This window comes from Pinus tabuliformis, chromosome X (genome assembly GCF_031772625.1).
Source record: "Pinus tabuliformis cultivar Carrire ecotype Pingquan chromosome X, CPIR1, whole genome shotgun sequence".
NCBI classification, from domain to species: domain Eukaryota; kingdom Viridiplantae; phylum Streptophyta; class Pinopsida; order Pinales; family Pinaceae; genus Pinus; species Pinus tabuliformis.
This window is the reverse complement of record NC_142308.1, coordinates 450,917,001-450,938,604: the sequence shown is the minus strand read 5'-3', so window position 1 is coordinate 450,938,604 and position 21,604 is coordinate 450,917,001.

Here is a 21,604-nt window from a genome sequence, read left to right as displayed (position 1 = left end):
TTGAATAGGTGAACTCATAAATGTTAAAAATTAAGTTTTTTTCCCACTTAGTTTAATCTTAATATATATTAGTTATAGGATTTTAAAGTTTAATGAAAATATTAAAATTAATTTTAGTAAATAATAGATAATTTCTAATTGTATTTAGAGGTGTTTTACAATTTAAGGTAAAAAAGATTTTGTAGGATTTAATATAAGAGATATTCTTTAGTAATGTTATATTTAAAAATATTCATATTAATATATTAAAAAATAGTAATATAGTTCATGGGTTTTGGATTAGTGAATGTATGAAGTGTTAAGGCATTTCTTGTGATAGGTCACTGGTTCAAATCCCTCGTGGATGCTTACCTACAAAAAAAATAGTAATATGTTTTTTTCAATGTTTACTATAGATAAAATATTTTTATATTAATTTTGTAGTAATTTTATATAGAAGATTTAATAATATAAGAGAAAAATATTTAGTTTCTTTAGTGTATATATATATATATATATATAAGTTAGTGTCAATTATAAGTAAAATATTTCAATGTGTGATGATTTTTTCTTAAAAGAAACATAACATAATTAAAATTAAAACAAATTTTTATTTTTTTTGTAAGAGCTATATAAAATTTATTCAATTCTTAATTATTATGGAGTTGACATGTAACATTTTAAAGCATATTAATAACAAAAATAAAAAATAAAAAAATCAATATATTTCCACATCATATATATAATAAAAAATATAAGTTATAAATAAAATATGTTAATATGGAAGTTGAATGAGATATTTGACAATAAAATATATAATAGTATCAATCAAGTTTAACTAATGGAAAGTATTGTAATACTATATTGCAACCAATCTGTGATCAATAATAATAAATAAATAGATACAGGTTCATGAGTCAAGTTAATGAGTATGGGTTATAATTTTATAGAAGTGAATCTACTTGAATAAAGAGAAGCCATTAAAGACAAATGACAAGTCTAAGCACTCTAATTCCCCAAAAAAAAAAAAAAAAAATTTGCAGAATTTCTCATTGTATATCAATAGATTATGCTAAAGCAAAATACTAGATCTACTTCTACAACAAATATTAGATCTATTTCTACAACAAACTTGCCGAAGCTTAATCAATTTTGAGCAAGATCAATTAGAACACATATAACAGAGAATAAGAAAGCAATGACACATTAACGCAGAAGAATACTCTGGGGAAAGCCTCAGCTAAAAACCCCGATCTCTGTAATATCATACAAGTTGAAATATGTGTAGATTACACAAAGCTTTAGCTCACAAGCTATCCAGCTCTCAATACAATGCTACAATGCTGCTCATAGACTGAATAGACACAACATATGACTTCCCTCAGTTCTCCAAGTCTCCTATTTCCTTGCTCAATTTCTCCTGGGGTCCAATGCTGCCCCCTATGTGAATTGACCTCTCACATAACTCATCAAACTCAAAAGTAATTGTGCAATCTCCAAGGAATGAATTACTTATGCATGCAAGAGATATCCTCAATAGAATATTTCTGCAACTGATAGTATATTGTCGCATCATCTGATCTCAATTAGGTCTTTAACTAAACTGACATGCATGAGTTATTTATGAGAGAATATTAAGTATAGAAAGAATCATACATCACCCTTATACTAAAATTTAAAATAAAACTAAAAATATAAATATTTTAATGAATAAACATTATCTATGTTAAAAAAAATTAGCCAATTTATATAAAAAAATAAAATATATATTGAAATTTTTAAACCCCACTCCAGCCCCCACCCCCACTTGGTCATTTTAAACCAACTCAATGAAACTCACAATTTCTCCCAATTTTCTTATTGTCTAGCGGGCTTTCTTGAACAGAGAAAGTGCTCTTGTAACTCTCTGCATAGTAGCTTCAGCTCTCGTAAACTTTTTATTATGTTAGATGTGCTTATCAGAAAACAGTTGTAATTTGAAGCAGCTGAATCTGTGTTATTGGGTGAGTTTCCTTACTGGCCGTAGAAGACAGACAAACTCTATATAATGTTATATAATGTTTTGTGTAATAATACAAATTTGAAATATATATTTGAGAGAATATATAAATAAACCATTCACATTTTTAATAACATCAAAATTTAATTATGAAAATCAAATTTTGCATGGCTTGGTGAAACCATAAATTACGTCTCAAATAAAAAAATAAAGTTCCTTAAAGACTAGAATTTATAGTCTAAATATATTACCACTTGGCCCTTTTTCTAGTGCTCAAAATGATGGGAAGACGTAACATATTAACCTAAAATTTGTAGAGAATCATTTTAAATATAAATGTATTTTTACATTAAAAATTAATTTCGTTAAATTTAAAATAATATTTTTTATTAAAAATATTTAACCAAATTTTAATTATGAGAAATTAGAAAAATAAACAATAAAATTATTAAATTAAATAAAATATGAAGTTGTGTTCGCCCTACATTCATTGATATAGTCATAACTTTTTTTTTTTATCTAGATTTATAATAATGTTATGATAATTAAAAGGAAAAAAAATACATATGTTTCTTTCCTTTATGATAGTATAGTCATAACTATTAACTATTCTCTTTTATATTGATAATATAAGAATCTGCCAAGATTTATGATAATGTTATGATAATTAAAATAAAAAAGAGCACCTATGATCCCTTCCTTTATAAAAACAACCATTTGGAGGAAGTTCCTTCATATAAATATGTTGGAATATGGCCTTTTCATAAGCTCAATTAGAATTATAAAATTTAGAAAATGATAAATGTAAGTCAAAAATATTATTATGGACTTTAAAATAATTGTAATTCAATTTATCTCTAGATATGAGATTAAAAAAAAAACTCTCTTCCAGACTCCCATCATTTTATATGGATATGAGATGTGAGATTGTAGTGTATCTAGAGATTAGTGGGGGAATATTGAACAAATCTAAAGGTATTTTATAACTTATGACCTCAAGATTAAAGGAAATACTCCGTACCTATCCTCTTAATTGAAGAAATCATTTTCTTTATTGAAAACATGGATATGACTAGGTTTCTTATATAGAAGAAGTTATGCAATGTTGAAGCCAAGAGGTTTCTTAAAATTGCTTCTAAATCTAGTCAAAAATGTCACCTTCAACTCAAGCTAGGATGGTGTAAACATGCCTAGGCTTGGCTACCCCATTGGGGTATAAAGGAGGATATGATCTTGTAGAAAAAATGGAAATAATAAGAATATGGATATTGCTAAGATAACAACCAAATTGCTTGAGCTTCATAATGAAATTTGATGTTGGTCAATTCCTAAAATTCCATGGGATGAAAGAGTTTTTCACCTATTCCGTACTAAAAGGGTTGAAGATGAAAATAAATTTCTCCTAGGTTTCGTGTTTTAAGAATTAATATATGAATTAAATATTTATAGATTTAGAAAAACATGTAAAAAGATTCTTAATCATGGAAATTTTTAACTTCAAAAGAGACTTTATTACAATATTTTGGTTTATAAATACCACATGTCCAAAAATCCAAAACTCATTTCCTATTACACTGGCTAATATCATATTTCATTAATCAATTTAAATAAAATGGTAGAAAATGCATAACTACTTTTAAGATAAATGATACATGACTATTATTAAGAACACTTTGAAAACCCTACCATCCACTTCATAATTGTATATAATTAAAATTAAAATTTTAAAATCTTGAGTCTAAAATAAACATTTCTATCAATATAAATATATTTTTAATATAATTATTTCCCTTTTTGTTTTCTAAGTTGTGTGAATCTTAGCATGAATGTATGGTTAACTTTTGGCTTTAGAATAGTGTCTAGTAATACCTAATTCATCAAAATTATGTATCACGTTTCATAGTGGGTCTCGACCACACAAACCCTTAACATGGTTAGATTTTTTTGCCACAGAATTTTGGACCGGTGACCTTTACATCAAGAATGTCTTAACTATACACCTGATCACCATCTATCCTACAACTCATAATCTATATATATATATATATATATATATATAATTGAAATATATGGAGATATAAATAGTATATAAATTCTCATGAACGAGAAATTGATTAATGCGCCTATTGACCCACATTCTTCGACAGGTATGGACAATATAAAATAACTACCCCAAGACTATCATTTCACAAAAGAATAGTTCTCAAGATCTTCATAAAATATTCTTAAAATATTTTATTTCTTAAATATCGTAGTAAAGTTAATCACCTAGTGATAACATCTTCCAATACTATTCTGAAAGGCAATATTCTTTTTTCTGCATCGATTACGGAGAGGACCTTGAACGTTAGTTAGTCATAGATTTATGGTTTTATGGTGCTGGCTATGTATCGAAATTTTAAATAACTATGTAATTTTAAAAATTAATAGTTATAAGTTATATGTTTTATAAGCAAAAGATTAAATATCAATTGTAAGTTGCCTACGATTTTATATATGATATTGAAGTTAAAAATTATTCTAATGCATGTTGTTTCATTACAGGTAGGCGTAATAGGAGTCTTCGTTTTTCACGCGAAATCATTAGCATAATTTTCATTAGCATAAAATTAATTTTTTGTTTTTTTTTTTTAATTAAAAAATTATACTATTTTCTGATCAATCTATTACATGTTTATGAATAGTTTCGTTTCGTCAATTTCAAGGGAACACTAACCAAATTTAATTTAATATAAGAGACAAATTAAATTCCATTTATCAATCTATTCCGAGTTATTATTACATGTTTATGAATAGTTTGGTTTGGTCAATTTCAAGGGAACACTAACCAAATTTAATTTAATATAAAGGACAATTTAATTTCAATTTATCAATCTATTCCAAGGAGTTATTGGGACAGATGTAGAGAAGATAATCATTGCATTTAGTTGGTCCAATTACAAATGATGGGGTTCTATTACTTTAGCTACTTCTTTATTATTATCTTAATGATTTAGTTCATGAAACCAAAACTATAATTATATTTTAAATTAATCTTTTATTTTTGAATGAGATATAAAATTTGTTATAGTTGGTTAAGAGCCCATTTTCTATAAATAATAAAAAATAATATTAAAAACTTTACCGAAATCATTAAGATATGAGTTTAATTATAATAATTTTCCATCGCCCAAAAAATCACAAACACTATCCTTCTTAAGAATTCACAACTAAATTATTATAAACTATCGTGCTGAAAAAATTATTATGAACTATATCCATTTTCATAAATAAATAAACATAAATATATAAAAAGTGAGAGTCATGTGTAAGAATTCGGGTTCCGTATAGGAAATTTAGTTGTTTCTAAACAGCGACGTTGATTTGAAAAATGGAAATTTAGGTGCCATGATTGCTGCATGTTTATATGACAGTTTTCTGATTTCAAATCTCTTCATTATGCTTTTGGAAAAGGAAGGAATGTGTTCACATGGAATGTCGTTCCATTCCCCATGGTTGGCTATGAACTATTATCACTCTCGGCATCGTTCCCAACACATTGGAATGATCACAAATTTTCGGAGACTTTGACTTTATTTTTACAATCTCTGAAATTGTTTCGCTTTGCGCTTAGAATTCTTTTAAATCATTTTTGCGAGTAAAACCACGACCACTCGTAAAGCAAAGTTCGGGCGACTTTGTTGGGAAGTAGAGCTCTTGTACGATTGTCTGCGTGGGACTCGAACAACAGTACGTTTTCAAGATGCACAAATTTAAAAAGGCGTTGTCTATTAATGACCTAGAGCTAAGAGTAGTGGTCCATGCTCTTAATGCGTGGCAACACTATTTCGAATTTGATATCAAATATTTGAAGGTTAAAGAAAACTGCATTGCTCATGTATTATGTATATGAAATTTTCTAGAGTTAATGAATTTTTTTATAGTCAATTGTAGATTTTGACTTTTTCGATCGAATAAAAGAGCTTGTTTGTAAGCACCTGGAATACATGTTTTCATGGCCAGAAGTAGAGTAAATGCAAAAATCTGGGAAAATATGTGATTACGGTATAAATGGCGATAACTTGGTGATGGCAAGAAGTAGAGTAAATACAAAAAGATTGGAAAGCACGTGATTACGGTATAAATGGCAATAACAAGTTGATATATGGGAAAAAATATGTACCTAATAAGGTGGCAATTAAGAAAATGATTCTAGACAAGTTCCAAAGAAGTTTTTATGCTGCCCATTTCAGATATCAAAAATTGTTCTCTATATTAATAAAATGATATTTTTGGCCTAGTATAAAGAAAGATATTGCTCAATATTTATCTAAATGTTTTTTTTTCTAGAAAGAAAATCTTTATATTATATTGAGGAGATATACATCCAAAAAGAAAAGTTCAGATGGTCCTGTAGCATCTGAAAAACCATGTGGCAGATAACCATCATAAAAACATGTACCTTTTAACAGTATTTTGAGTAGAAAAACCAAAACCACCTCATAGTTCAGTAGATAGCATTCTGAAAAACCATGTAGCAGGTAACCTTATGAAAAACATGAACCTGATTTACAGTATTTTGAGGAGAAAATAAAAAACCATAGGAAACATTCAGCTGATCGGGAGGTAAAGAGCAGACACAGATGATAGGACAAATTTAGCAGAAAGTGAAGAGTCTTCAAAAATTTTCAGATTCCGCCATCTCCAAAGTGACCAGATGGTGATGGGCAGAATGGGCCGGAGAGATTTTTGGCGCCCCCACCAGGCAAAAGCTACATCCACAGAGATGAAACTTAGATGTTGAAAAGAGAAAAATTGTGCAAGGTCATACCAGATTTGTTGGGCGACAGAGCATTTGAAGAAGAGATGGAAGTTTGTTTCCTCATCCATCTTGCAGAGAGCACATCTGCTGGGGCCGTGCCATGACCGCCGCCTCAAGGAGTCCCAAGTTAAGTTCTTGTTGAAAAGCACCAACCAAGAGAACAAGATAATCTTAAGGGGGCATCGAATCTTCCACCAGAAGACTGGAAAGTGCGTGTTTGCTGGTGCGTTTGCAGAAATGAGATCAGAGTATATGTCCTTCACTATTGCATGCTGTACAGAGAAAGGAAGGGACCAGATCAGATGGTCATCAACGGTGGAACGGAGAAAGCCACCCCGCTGGAGGGAGGTAGACAGATCGGACCAAAGAGGGAGGAGATCGATTGGCAGGCGAATATCATCAGCATCCCGGAGCACGGGCAGAGAACCATTCCATTCCTTTATGATTCGATTCCATGTAAACAAGCCAGATCTGCGGAGGAAGAAAAGAAGGGGAGGAGGAACCAGTAAAGTTCCCCTATATCCAGCGAAAGAGTCCAGACCAATGAAGATCTTGCTACCTGTATAAATTTTCCATTTCAGATTGCTGAGGAAATAATGTTGGACCCTTCGAAAACTGTACCAGATTGCGGAGCCTCGTTTGATGCCGATTGTATCGAATCTGTACCAGAATTCAATTCCCCTGCCTCTTTGGTATTTTTGTCTAACGATGTCACTCCACAGGTTGGATCCATAAATACCCCTCCACAGGGATTTACAGATAAGAGCTGCGCCAAAATTTTTAATGTTCAGAATGCCCCATCCATCAGAATTTTTCGGCAGAGAGAGAGAGTCCAACATTGCAAGGTGGATTTTGTACCGCTCAGCCTTTGCGCCCCATATGAAACAGGAAATAATTATGTTGATCGCTTGTATAATGCAAGTCGGGAGGAGGAAAAGGTGACCCCAGAAGACAGAGAGTTGAGAAAGGACGGATTTGACAAGAACAACCCTGCCTCCTAAAGAGAGGGTGCGGAAGCTCCAAAGAGCGAGCTTGTTGTGGAAGCGATCTACGAGCCAGCGCCAGTCCGTCGACTTGTAGGAGCAACCCTTTAACCTGAACCCAAGATACTTGATTCCTTCAAAAAGTGGCAGATGTTGAATGTCGAAGATTTGGGCGATCCGGCAGATGAGGAGTTCATCGGCTCCATTATGGTATAGGATTGATTTTGCTTTGTTCATGGCCAGTCCCGATGCTCTGTGAAATCGATCCAGGATGGATTTGATGCATATCCAGGTAGCCATGGAGAGCATAGCAAAAATGAGCACGTCGTCGACGAAGAGGTTGTGTGACATCTTGATGTTCTTGCAAATCCTTATCGGAATAAATTCTTTCAGGGCCACCGCACGGTTGATATGGAGACTCATGGCGTCGATTGCAAGGATAAAGAGGAGGGGGGACAGAGGGCATCCTTGCCGAAGGCCCCTCTCAGCCTTGAAAAAAGGGGATGGCTGTCCATTCACCAGGATCGCATAATTTACATTTTCAATGCATCCCATAATCCAGCGGATGACAGCGGGAGATAAACCAATTTTGGCCAGGAGACATTGAAGGTATCCCCAATCGATAACATCAAAAGCCCGCTGTAAATCAATTTTTAGGATGGCCGCATTGGTGTTATTGACAGCGATGGAGTGTAGGCATTCCTGTGTGGAGGCGACAGCATCATGGATGTTACGACCTTTGAGGAAAGCATGCTGGTTTGGAGAGAGGTGGCGGGCCAGGGTATCCTTATTTCTGAGCGCAATGATTTTAGTGATGATCTTGAAGGAGATATTGCAAAGGGAGATAGGGCGGAAATCAGAGAAAGTTTCGGGTTCATCTTTCTTCGGAATGAGGGCTATGAGAGTGGAGGAAGTATGGCTATGGATTTGACCAGTTTGTTTGGAGGCATAGACCATACTTAGCAAATCATTTTTAAAGAGATCAAAGAAATGGGTGAGGAAGCCAATAGTCCAGCCATCCAGGCCGGGGGCTTTGTCCTTCTTGAAAGTTTTCATGGCCTTTTGGAGTTCATCCTCTTCAACAGGACGGAGAATTTCCTCATTCATATCATGATTGAACATCACAGGCATAGGATCAATCCCCCATCGGATATCACTGAAAGTAATATCATTTGATCTGCTGTACTGTTTGTTGAAAAAACTTACCGCAAGCCGAGTGATGTCTCCCTGCGAGATAGCCTCATTCCCCTGTTCATCCTTGATTTTCCAAATGAAATTCCGCTCTCTGCGCCCATTGGCGAACCTGTGGAAAAATTTTGAGTTTTTATCCCCTAATTCAAGCCAAGTGGCGCGGCTTTTGAGCCGCCATTTTGCCTCGTCCTGCTTTAGTAAGCAAGATCTTCGCTTCTCTAGATCCCTGATGCATGCTTTCTTTTCGAGAGAGCAGGAGGAAAAGTCAGTGGAGTCCATAATGGATTGTATTTCCAGTTGAACCCGATTAAGGGCTGCCCTATCTTCCTGGTGTCGTTGGAACTGCCATTTTTTCACCAGGTCCCTGAGCTCAGATAATTTTTCTCTGAAAGTGGAGAAAATGAAATTCGATTGCTCCCGGTTCTTTATTTCTTTCCATGTTGTCTGAATAAAGAGATTGAAGGCAGGATCCAGGAGAAGGCTGTTATCAAACTTGAATGAGTAGCCCCTTTTGAAGATCTTGTCTGGCCATGATAAAAGGATGGAGAAGTGATCAGAGTTCATGACATTCTCCACAGACAGTTTTGGAAGGCCAAAATTGTCAATGAGGCTGAAATGAATGAAGACCCTGTCCATTCGTTTGGCAATATAGGCCTTTCCAACTCTACCATTAGACCATGTCGGCCTGTTCCGGGCAAGGTTGATATCGACCATGTTCCTATTTATCAGTTCAGTGGAGATGAGATCCGCTAAGGTGCTGTTTACCTTGCCCATACCCCAAACCTCGTTTGAAGACAAAACTGCATTTGTATCTCCGGCAATGATGAGACTGTTTAGATTGAAGAGGTCGGAGGCAAAAACCCTGTGCCAGAAAGAGATACGAGACTTATAAGGGGCGTATAGATTGAGAATGTTGATAGGAAGATCTATACCCCGGATTGAAACCATTATAAGAATTCCAGCAAAGCAACTGTAGGCCTTCGCCTTGACCTTTTGCGGATCCCAGAGGGAGATCATGCCACCCGAAAGACCAGTCGCTTCTGTAGCAGCCATGTGCCAGGAGGGCAACATCTTACGAAAATATGATAGAGAGTCTTCCTTCCCATGCATCGTTTCCTGTATGAGAATAATTGAGGCCCTGGAATGGAAGAAAAAATTCTTTAGCGTGTTGAATTTAGGGTCCACGCCAAGACCGCGAATGTTGAAAGATATAACAGAGATCGTTTTGGAGAATTTGCAGCCCTGCATGCTCTAAGGGGCTGAGAAGATGTATCATCAAGAACAGGGACTTCAACAAGAGAAAGATTTCGGATGCCTTCATTTGTTACAATGGTTCTACCTCTGAAGTGGCGAGAGCTGCCACGACCCCGCCTCCGGACCGTGATATTCTTGGCCGATACCGGACTGATAACAGGCGAGCATGACCGAGGTTTATGAATCGTCAAAGGGGACAAGCTGAAGGGAAGCCCTTGTTTGTGAGAGATCGAGGTCGTTGTCAAAGAGATTGACAGGGGAGGAAAAAGGGGAGTTTGGAGGGGTGGGACCGACAGACTGCACTTTCTCCTTTCCTTTATCTGGCCTGGCCCCCGGGGATGAAGAGGAGATGGGAATGGGAATTGTTCCAACTGAAAAATCCTTTTGGAGCGGAGGTATATGCTGGGGGGGGAGAAATTTTTTGGGTCCACCGGTTGCGGAGAAGGGACAGGGGGGTCATCGAGGGGTTCAGTGAATGGAGGGGATTGCATGACAAGGGGGGGAGCTTGAGTTGAGTGGGGGGGAGTATTACTATGGGCCCGAGATTTCGCAGGGGAGGAAGGGGGCGAATTGCTGCCATTTAGGAAGGATTTTCTGAGCCCTTTCCTGTTAGCATATAACTTGGCGCTGGGAAAATTCCTTACAAGATGGCCTGTCTTTTTGCAAGCAGCACAACGAAATGGAATTCCCCAAAAGTCCAATCTTTGGGAGATGGATTGGTCCTTCCAGTTGATTTCAATATGGTCAGGGAATCCACCCTTATATGTTCGCTGGATGAGAATCCAAGCGATGCGTTTATCTCGTTCGCCAAGGCACCAGGGGTCAACATAAATAAATCGGCCAATGGCGTTGCCGATCATCTGAAGGGATTCCGGAGACCATAATTCGAGAGGTAGATTTGGGCATTTAACCCAGATTAGGTTGTTAACCGGGGTGTTCTTCAGCGGATTAAACCCCATGAACCACCTGTGCAAAGCAAGGAAACTGCACTTATAAACCCAGGGCCGACCAAGGATTGTGCCTGCATCTTCTGTTGTGAGGAAATGAAAACAATACCAGTCACACATGAGACTAGAAATAACCGGCACATATCCGATGACCGGTTTCCAATATTTGGCAATCCAGGTTCTCATTTCGGCGTCAGTCATTTCCGGGAAATGCCATTTCCCCACAAGAGCGTTTTGTTGAAGACTTTCTAGTCTTTCATCCAGCTGTGCGATGTCAATCCGAATCGCACGTGGAGGGGAGGAGGTGTTCACTGCCTTGTGCTGCCTTTTGGGCCCGTGTTCCATATGCTTGTGACGTGGAGCTGCTTTGGCCAGAGATGGACTGACAAGAAGGCTATTCATAGTTGCCAAGGTGGCAGATGACCACGTGTTCTCCGCATTGACGGTGGCATTGATGAGGTCCTCTGATGGAATGGAGCCGTATGCTTCCTCCATGCACCGCCAAAATGGGCATAACCGAGGAAAAAGTACAGAGGAGGAGAAAATAGAAATGGACCAAGTGGAAGGTTCTGACAAGACTCAGCTACCAATCACTTCCAACGTATGGAAGGAATGAATGTTCCAGCAAGTGAATTGGAAGAAAGGACGAGGGAGGACAGATTTCGATTGTACGAAGGACAAATCGAAATCCAGAAACGGATCGATCAGGCAGAGGGTAGCTGCGGAGAGTAATATTTATCTAAATGTTATGAATGCTTGCAGGTAAAAACCAAACATCAACATTCAGCGGGCTTACTCCATCCATTGTCCATTCTAAAATGGAAATAAGATACTATTACAATGGATTACATAATTGGTTTACCCAAATCTAAGAAACAAAATGAGTCTATTATGGTAGTTTTGGAAAAATTGAGTAAGACAATCCATTTTATTCATGTAAAATCTACCTATCAAATTGTTTAAATAACTGATGTTTTTATGAGGAAAATAGTCAAAATTTACCTATCAAATTGTTTAAATTATTGATGTTTTTATAAGGGAAATATTCAAAATTTACCTATCAAATTGTTTAAATTATTGATGTTTTTATGACAGAAATATTCAGATTGGAAAGTATGCCAAGGGTAATAATCTCAGATCGAGACGTAAAGTTTACTTCTACTTTTTGGAGAGTTTTATTCATGGGTCTGAGTACTCAAATCCATTTTAGCACTGCATACCACCTACAAACAAATGAGCAAACACAACACATGAAAGTGTTGGAGGATATGTTATGAATGTATGTAATGCAACAATCAACCAAGTGGGAAGAATACCTCCACCTGGTTAAGTTCGCTTACAATAATAGTTATCATAAATCCCTGAAGATGAGCCCGTCTGATGTACTGTACGAGAAAAGGTGTAGAACCCCTACTAATTAGAGCAGCCCTAAGGATAAGATAATATTAGAACCATACATGTTTGTGGAAATGAAACAAATTGTAAGGAAGGTTCGTCAAAATTTGAATACTGTTCAAGATCGACAAAAAAATGTATGCTGATAAAAAAAAGAACTTTCAAAGAGTTTCAAGTTGGGGACCATGTATACGTGCGGATTAAACCAAGGAAAAACACTTTGAGATGGGGAAGTTGTGCAAAATTAATACCCCAGTTTTATGGACCCTTCCTAATTTTAGAAAGAGTAGGACTAGTTGCCTACTGACTAGCATTGCCCACTCATATGAAAGTCCACAATGTGTTTCATGCATCATTAATTAAAAAATACATATATGATCTGAGGCATATTATTAATTGGAAGAACATAAAGGTAACATAAAAATCATTTTTTTGTATGTTTACATCATGTTAGTTTTATTGTAAATATAAACTAATGATGAATAATGTTATCATTAGGTCGAATGAACGAAGAATTTTAGGTAAAACCCCTATGTATTCTCAGGAAAGAGAAACAACAATGCGAAAGCGAATCATTACCCAAGTTAAAGTGCAATGGAAACACTTTAGCCCAAAAGAGGCCACCTAGGAAGACAAGGACTTCATGTGATAGACATATCCAGGTATGTTTCAAGGACCAGAATAAACATCAAGACGGTGTTGGACCAAGAGGGGAAGATGTAACACCCTCAGATCTGAAAGTAAATTATATAGTTATGTTGACGGTGTTTGATCTGCCAACATGTCAGGGGATCTCCTCGGTAAGAAGTCCCAACTAGACCTCAGACCATTTGGTGTAGGAGTCCCAGCAGTGGGTCGTACGGTATCGCCTTGACCGCGGTTGCGCGCAGAGGCAAGTAAGATGTCCTTGTTGGTAGCAAGGGTGTGACATGTGCAACAAGCCAAGGAAGGTACATGAATGGTTCTAACACACGAAGAGTGGGGTGAGTGCAACCCTTGGAAACCTATGAAAGCACGCGGCTAAAAAGGGAACACATGAGCAAAGATGCATCACAAACTGGAAAGCAAGTAAGCTAACAATCCAAAGTGATGGTTAAACCAATAACACATCTTAGTAAGATTCATACATACTTATATATAAAGATTCCATACATGCATGCGTAGAAAAACAAATACATATATCATTACAGTAACCAAGATAGTTGAAATATAATAACAACAAGCATGAAACATGCTAGCTCTGTTATATTAAAAGTGAAAGTTCCAATCATACAGAAATGTACTAGCTCTGCACTGTGGAGAAGCCAAGACTCGTTACAATACTCTCAAAGCTTTCTCTAAGATACTCCTATTGAAAGCTTGGCTGATCAAAAGCCTCTACAATGAGTTATGAGGTACCATATATAGCAAAGGGTGGGGTGACCCTTAAAATTCCCCTTTGTCATTGTTCAACTACCTTCATGACTCTTCAACTACTCTATGGCTGTTACATTCAGCTATCGACACTTGAACTTCCACTTGACAAGATATACAATTTACACATGTACCTATGTGAGACAAAATATGCTTAAGAAATCCATGCACGACATCACTATGACTCAGAAAATTATGGGAAGACCAACTCTTCGACATCTTCATGATGGTTAACGATGGCAAATTGCTGCCAAGCTCAGTAGTCCACGATGATGTCTGTGTACTTTGTGGTGACATCTTTCTGGAAATAAACTCTTGCCTATATTGCATCTAGGTACACTGCTTTGGCTCCTCTATCCAACTCGTCTCATAACATGTGCATCATTGTCTTGAGTGCGGTTGGACCAAAGACATATTGATGCATAGTGTCTGCACTCATTGCCAAGTCTGCGTTGGTGTCTATGTGCATCAACTCGTCAAAGCACGAGTCTAGCTCCAGTCGGACTTGTGCCTCTATCTTTACCTCGGTTACTATCCCAATAGATGGGATCACATGTGTGTGCAAAATAATATCCATGCTTCTAAATACCTATGCATGGGAAGCCTACAAACTAGTGATGAGATGTGAGAGTTCTTAATAGTTCCAAATCTGACTCTGGATTCATGCCTTCAACTTAACTGCCCCAAGCTTCATCATCTAGGGCAAGTGTAATGGGGCTCCCTTGTATCTCATTGTCCATGTTTTCATGTAATCAACAACATCATGCATGTTTGACAAGATACGTGCTCTCCTAGCGCAGCACTGCTGCCAACCGTTGAGATGGGAAATTTTCTTATGCACGATACCAAATTTGGAATAAAATGCCTGCATGACTTTATCAAGGGACGATACTTCATCCAATCTCGCCTTCTTCAACTCTGCTCGGGCAGATGATATAACCAGTTCTCCTCCCTGCTTGGTCATCTGTAACTCCTTATCCATTCACTCGTTCTCTACTATTAAGAAGCGAACACTCGAGCTAGTGGCTTCGGCATATGATCTGGTAGCATCGACTAATGTTGTTGGATGTTTGTGCATGTCAAATACGATCATTCATTCCTCAAACTACACTGGAGATGCGTGGTCATCCAGAGTAGACACTCTACGCGATTTCACAAATCTATGATGTGACTCGTCGACTAATATGTTGTGCATCTCTTCTTCTGGATTGTCTCTAAGGATCTTAGTATCTCCTTGGTCGCTTGGGAATTGCTCTGCTTCCGGATTCAGTGAAGTCAGTGGATCTACCTCTTGGTGGTAAGGCATGAGATCGATGTCTTGCTCTAACTATGGTTGCTCCATCTCTGTATCCATCTTCTCTTGAGTGAAGTCCTGCTCTTGTGACTACTCTTCATGTCTGCTTTGCGCCAGCTGCTCATATGAGTCTACCACCTGTATGGGCGCAGTTTCATCAATCTATGCATGTTGTGCCCCCTATTGTATATGTCCTTGTTGTGCTTCCTTCTCCTATCTACGCAACTCCTGTTTCTTCCGAAGTTGCTCCTTAAACTCTTGCAACTCCTTCACTGTTTCCTCCATCCTCTGTTTTTCTCTCTGCCTTTACGTGGTCTTCTTGTTGTGTTGTTTCCTCTTCACCTCTATTGTCAAAGCTGCTTTCTACCCAAGTGGGTCTACTCTGAACTTGCAACTTTGTTCTCCCTCTGTGCTGTCAACAATATTTCTCTTGCCTTTGTCATGCGCCAATATGTTTACCTCTGCTACTAATGTTGTTGGTGTTCTCTTGGATGCGGCGTCGCGCTGCTTCGCTAATTATTCCACAGTGATGCCGACTAGTTCATTGGGCCTAGAGAAGTTGTGACAATATCTCCATGGGTCTTTCTCCGCAGAATGACACATCCCGTGGATCCACGAAAATTGTACTCTCGCGTAATGATCCTTCACAAAGCAATGCGAGTCATATGGATTGAAGCTTCTAGTGCTGAAAGTAAATTTATTAAACTCTTATGTCTTGGCATCTGCATGCTTGAGATTTTGTATCTCATACAACCTGATACGCAATGGAAGAGTGGGCCAAAGTGCCTTCTTGTTCTGGTGCAGTCTAGATGACAATCCTGCCAGGATGTGGTACAATACTTCTTGTATGACGAGCTTGTTTATGGAAAACTTTAACAAAACATGCAGAGGCTCTCCGCACTATACATCTGTATGAAGGTGCCAAAAGGTGATTCATACTAATCCGCTATTTCGATTAGTGCCTCCATTGTTGCCTTCAACATGCAAGGTGGATCCTCCTCAAATATCATCTTATACACCAGGGTGGCGAAATGGTCTGACAATTGTGTGATGACCCTGCAGAAGCTGCATTCGAAAAACAATTTACAATAAGTGGTGATAGAGGGTTTTCATTGATATCCATGCCCACTTGAAGCTTGGGAACTACTGATGGGCATAAATTGCATCCAAGATGTAAGCGGACATGTAGATTTCTGCTTGCTGACATTTGGGTGGCTATGGAGCTCCTATTACCAGTTCCTTCATCCTGTGAGCCAACATCTTGGACCAGTTGCATGTTTTGCCTTCACTGGTCACTTGTTCCAACGCGATCACCGAACTCTGCAAGAAGGTATTCGTGCTCTCTTGGCCATACAAGCGACATGCAAAGATGACTAATTACTAATACGCTTTCCGCAGTATCTTCTTCTTGTAAATCTGGTTCATTGTCATCTTGGATTTGGCTGGCTCCTTCACCTAGTTCTTTAAGATATCCATGGAGTTGGCCTCACTGCTGGGTATGCTAAAGGGTATCTCCATGGTCATTACTGACTTCGGAAAGGTGTACATCTTATGATAGTCTTGTGCCCTAAAGGTAGCAATCATTGTCCAAATGACACTACTCATTGTCTCAGGATCAGTGTGAAAGACAATCCAAAGTATCAGGTCTGCGCATGGGAACGCGGGATACCTGCATGAAATTCGGTACAATCCGACTTGTGAATGTTCACATAGACTTTGCGGTCTTCGAGATATTCACCAAATGTGTCTGAGAATGCATCATTGACCTCCTGCCATTTCAACTTCATGTCTTTGTCTATGATCATCTTGGTGTCTTCGTATATCGGCAAACTCATAGACACTCGCTCAACTGATTCTTCAGTTGCACTTCCGTCTATGTCCTTTAACCCTGCTCTCTTGCAAACCATTGATCCTAAACTGCTGAGAGACGAATGAAAACCTGTTATATTTGGAGACACGGTGACCTGCATGGAAATAAATCTATCAATTAAAACCAAAGCAAACTTGAAGACTGACATGCAACATTCCTGGGAAACTGCTAGCAAGGATTCCACAATTTTCACTCGGAGGTAGGGAGGCTGACTGCCAGAATTACGCAAAAGGCAGTGAAGACTATTGGGAGGCTAGTTGACTACTGGAATTGTGCAATGCACAATCCAGACTAGCCTGCTAGGTGCTAAGATTGCGCAATGCGCAATTTCAGCAGGCAACTCATGTAGGCCTAGGGATTGCATTGCCCAATTTTCTGGGCCAGCAGACACTGCCTCTCAGAATTGTGCAAATCAAGATTGGAGGACATTTTCTGGCCATATTTACACATTTTCTAGGAGGAAGGCATGGCCTTCCCTCTAAAAATTGTGCAATGCTTCCTGGGCAAGGCAGAGTGCGGGCCAAGGTTGCCCAGACCCGCCGATAGGAAACTGAAAGAATATGAAAATATGAATGCATGGTGATACTGAGTGTAAGCAAGAGTGAATAATCATCCATGCAAATAGTGAATACAAGATTCAAAAAACGAAAAAACATGCATGTGTGGGAAACGAGTTGCCAAATCAACGACCATTCATGCAAAATAGTGTCATGCATGCGACCGCAGTGAGATGCAAACGAAAACTGAAATGGTTCTTTTAAAAACTAACATGCATGCTAATGTCAGCAAGTGTTCATAGAAATCAAGCAGACAACACTCTCACAAGCCAAAACACAAAAAGCGATAGAAATGCTGCAAAACACAAGTAAGGCAAACTTACCCAAAAATAGTTGAGCTGGATGTGCTGAAGACTCTTAGATGTGTTGTCGGATGTTAGAGCTCCAAGATCGATGTGAAGAATGAGCTCTGAAGCGTCGAATAAATAAGTTTGAGGCTCATGTTGCCCATGCCACAAATCTAAGAAAAACAACACTTTGAGGGAAGTTTCTAAAACGATCTTTACATGTAGCCTCCAGCTGCTAAAAATAGATCCTTAAAATCTAGGGATGCTTTTTGCATGTTGTTTTCTTCTATTTTGGAAAAAAAGAAGCCCATGTATGCAAGTCAAGTTGTTGGGTCCTAGGTGGACCCGGTCAACCTAAAGGCACATGTAACAATAGCATGACTAAGAGAGAATTTTGTGCAATTTCTGGGAGGAAATGGGTTAGCTATCCAGAGGGATTGTGCAATTTAGGGGAGGAGCAAGTCCCTATTTTCCAGAATTGCGCAATTTCTAGACTGAGTCATAGCGCCGGGCCAGATTGCACAATTTTCCTGAGGAAGGTTGTTTGACTCTATTGTGCAATCTTTGAGCCCAACATATTTGGACAATTTCTGGAGGGAAGGTTGGTTCCCCTCTAGAATTGCACAACTTTTTAAGGGAGCTACTCAACCAGCAACTAGTTGAAGTTCGGAATGGCAGCCTGTAAGGGGAGTGAAGCAAACTATCATGCACAGGCTGGCAAGCTGCTGAAAAACCAATGAAGCCTATGTACTTGATAGTAAAAAACATGCTGCTAAGGATGGTTGGTAGAGAGGATAGATGGAGGGAGACAGATGAATTTGTAGGGGAAAATAGAGGGAGGAAGAGAGATATGGATTTGAAAGGGGAAAATAGAGAAGGGAATACAAAAGACATTGAGAGATACAGGTGGAGATTGAGAGTGAGTGACAAGGAAGAGATGAATATGGAATGAGGGAGTGACAAGGGAGAAAGGAGATGAGGGAAGAAAGAGAAAATGGGAGGATAGATATAGGAAATTAAGGGGGAGAGAGATAGGGAGATATAGATATGGATAGTGTAGATAAGGGGGGGGGAAGCAGAGAGAGATAGTGATGGGGGGAGAGACAGAGCGAGGTGGGAGAGAAAGGGAGAGAGAGGAAGGAAGAGAGAAACGACATGAAAGAGAGGATATAGAGAGGGGGAGAGAAAGAAGGAGTTGGAAGGGTAAGAAAAAAATAGAGAGAGAAAGGTGGAGAGGGAGAGGGAGTCACAATGGATAGATGGAGAGAAAACGAGAGAGAGAGAGAGAGAGAAGGGGAAGAGAGATAGGGAGAGGAAGAGGTAGATAGAGAGAGAGTGTTTGTATGTTTTGGCTGTGAGAATGAGAGACAACGGGAGATAGAGATATAGATGAAGGGAAGAGAGAGGGTAGAAGAGAGTTGTAAAGAGAGGGGGGAGGAAGAGAGATATATATGGAGAGAGAAGTGGGAGAGAGAGAGAGAGATAAGAGTGAGGGAGGTAGGAGAGAGAGAGGAAGAACAAGAGGCATGACTGGAGAGAGAGAGGAGGAGAGTGATGGGGGAAGAGAGAGGATTGAAGGGTAAAGTTAGAGAGAGATATATATGGGATAAGGGAAGGAGAGGGAGGGAGAGCGAACTTGAGAGGGAGGGGAGAGAGATGGAGAGAGAAGAGAGGGAGGGATAAGGGTTGCAAGTTGGAGGGGGAGAAAGGGAGGGAAGAAGAAATACATAGAGAGTGAAAAGTGGAGAGAGAAGAAGTGACAAGGGAGAGATGGAGAGAGAGTGTGTATGTTCTGGGGTGAAATAAAGAGACAAAAAAGGAGATATGAAGAAAATGGGGGAGAGGAGAGAGGGATTGATATAGTAACATATTTGGAGAGTGAAGAGAGAGAGGGAGGGAGAGAGGTGGGAGAGAAAGGGAGATAGAAGAAGGAAGAGAGATAGGATGTTATAGTGTGGAGAGAGGGACGGAAAGAGAGATGGAGTTGGAGGGGGAGAAAATGAAGTAAGAAGAAAGAAATAGAGAGAAAAAGGTGGAGAGGGAGAGAGGGAGTGATAATGAATATGCAGAGAGAGAGGGAGAGAGGACAAAGGAAGGGAAGAGAAATAGAAGCGAGGGAGAGGAAGAGAAGGGGAAGGGAGAGAGAGGGGGGGGAGAGGAGGGGGGAGAGAAAAATAGATAGATTGGATAAAGGGAGTGTATGTTTTGAGGGTGATGTAGAGATACAAAAGGAGATAGAGATATGTATGGAAAGTGAAGAGAGGGAAGAAGAGAGAGATTGAGAGAGGGAGTGAGTACATAGAGAGATTGACAAATATGTATTGAGAGAGCATGTTTGTTTGGGAGGTTGAGATAGAGAGACAAAGAATGAGAGATGGAGGGAGATATAGACATACATGGAGGGGGGCGAGAGGGAAGAAAATCTCTTGCACTTATGCATTTATTTCAATGTAGATGGTGATTTCTAATCCTATCTGATTGCTTTCACTAGATGCATTGCTTTTAATGTAGATCTTGATTTCTAATAATATTTAATTGCTTGCACTAGATGCATTGATTTCGATGTAGATGATTTCTAATCCTATTTGATTCCTTGCACGAAACGCATTGATTTAAGTGTAAATGATGATTTTTAATCATATTTGTTTGCCTGCACTAGATGCATTGATTTCAATGTAGATGTTGATTTCAAATAATATTTGATTGCTTGCACTAGATGCATTGATTTCAATGTAGATGATTTCTAATCCTATTTGATTGCTTGTGGTAAATGCATTGATTGCAGTGTAGGTGGTGATTTATAATCCTATATGATTGCTTGCAATAGATGTATTGATTTAAGTGTAGATGTTGGTTTACAAACCTATTTTCTTACTTGCACTAGATGTATTGATTTCAGTGTAGATGTTGATTTATAATCCTATTTTCTTTCTTGCACTAGATTCATTGGTTTGAATGTAAAAGTTGATTTCTAATCCTATTTGATTGCTTGTATTAGATGCATTGATTTCAATGTAAATGTTGTTTTCTAATCTTATTTGATTGTTGATAAATTGATTTCAATGTAGATGTTGATTTCTGATTTGATGTAATTGGATGTATGATAGTACATTTATTTTAAAGTGATTGTTTTAACATTGTGCATTGATTTCAATGTTAGCACAAAAAATTATTGACAACGTACATTGATTTTTGTATTATAGTAAGTAAACCTATTAATATTGGAGAGAAAAAGAGACAAGGTATGATGTTTAGTTAAAGATTTAAATGGTTTACGATTTAACCTATCTTTTTCATACAATCAATATGAAAAATAGCATTCTATATGAAAAGATGACAAAAGTAACAAGGGTAACAATTAGAATAGTATAAGAAAATATTTTGAGATTAATCACAATGAAGACTATTTCTAATTGACTATATTCTTATTATTCAAAATTTCTATCATACACTTTTACATTGTTACTTTTACATTCAAAATTAATCATATCTTAGTTAGATTCTTTGGCCGCACACACGATTGAAACCAGCCCAATCCAGTGTAGATCCATCTTAACTAAATGTCGAGAGGGATAAAAACTTTCTAAATACAAACGTTTCTTAAATTTTACACTCAAAAAAAATACACTTATAG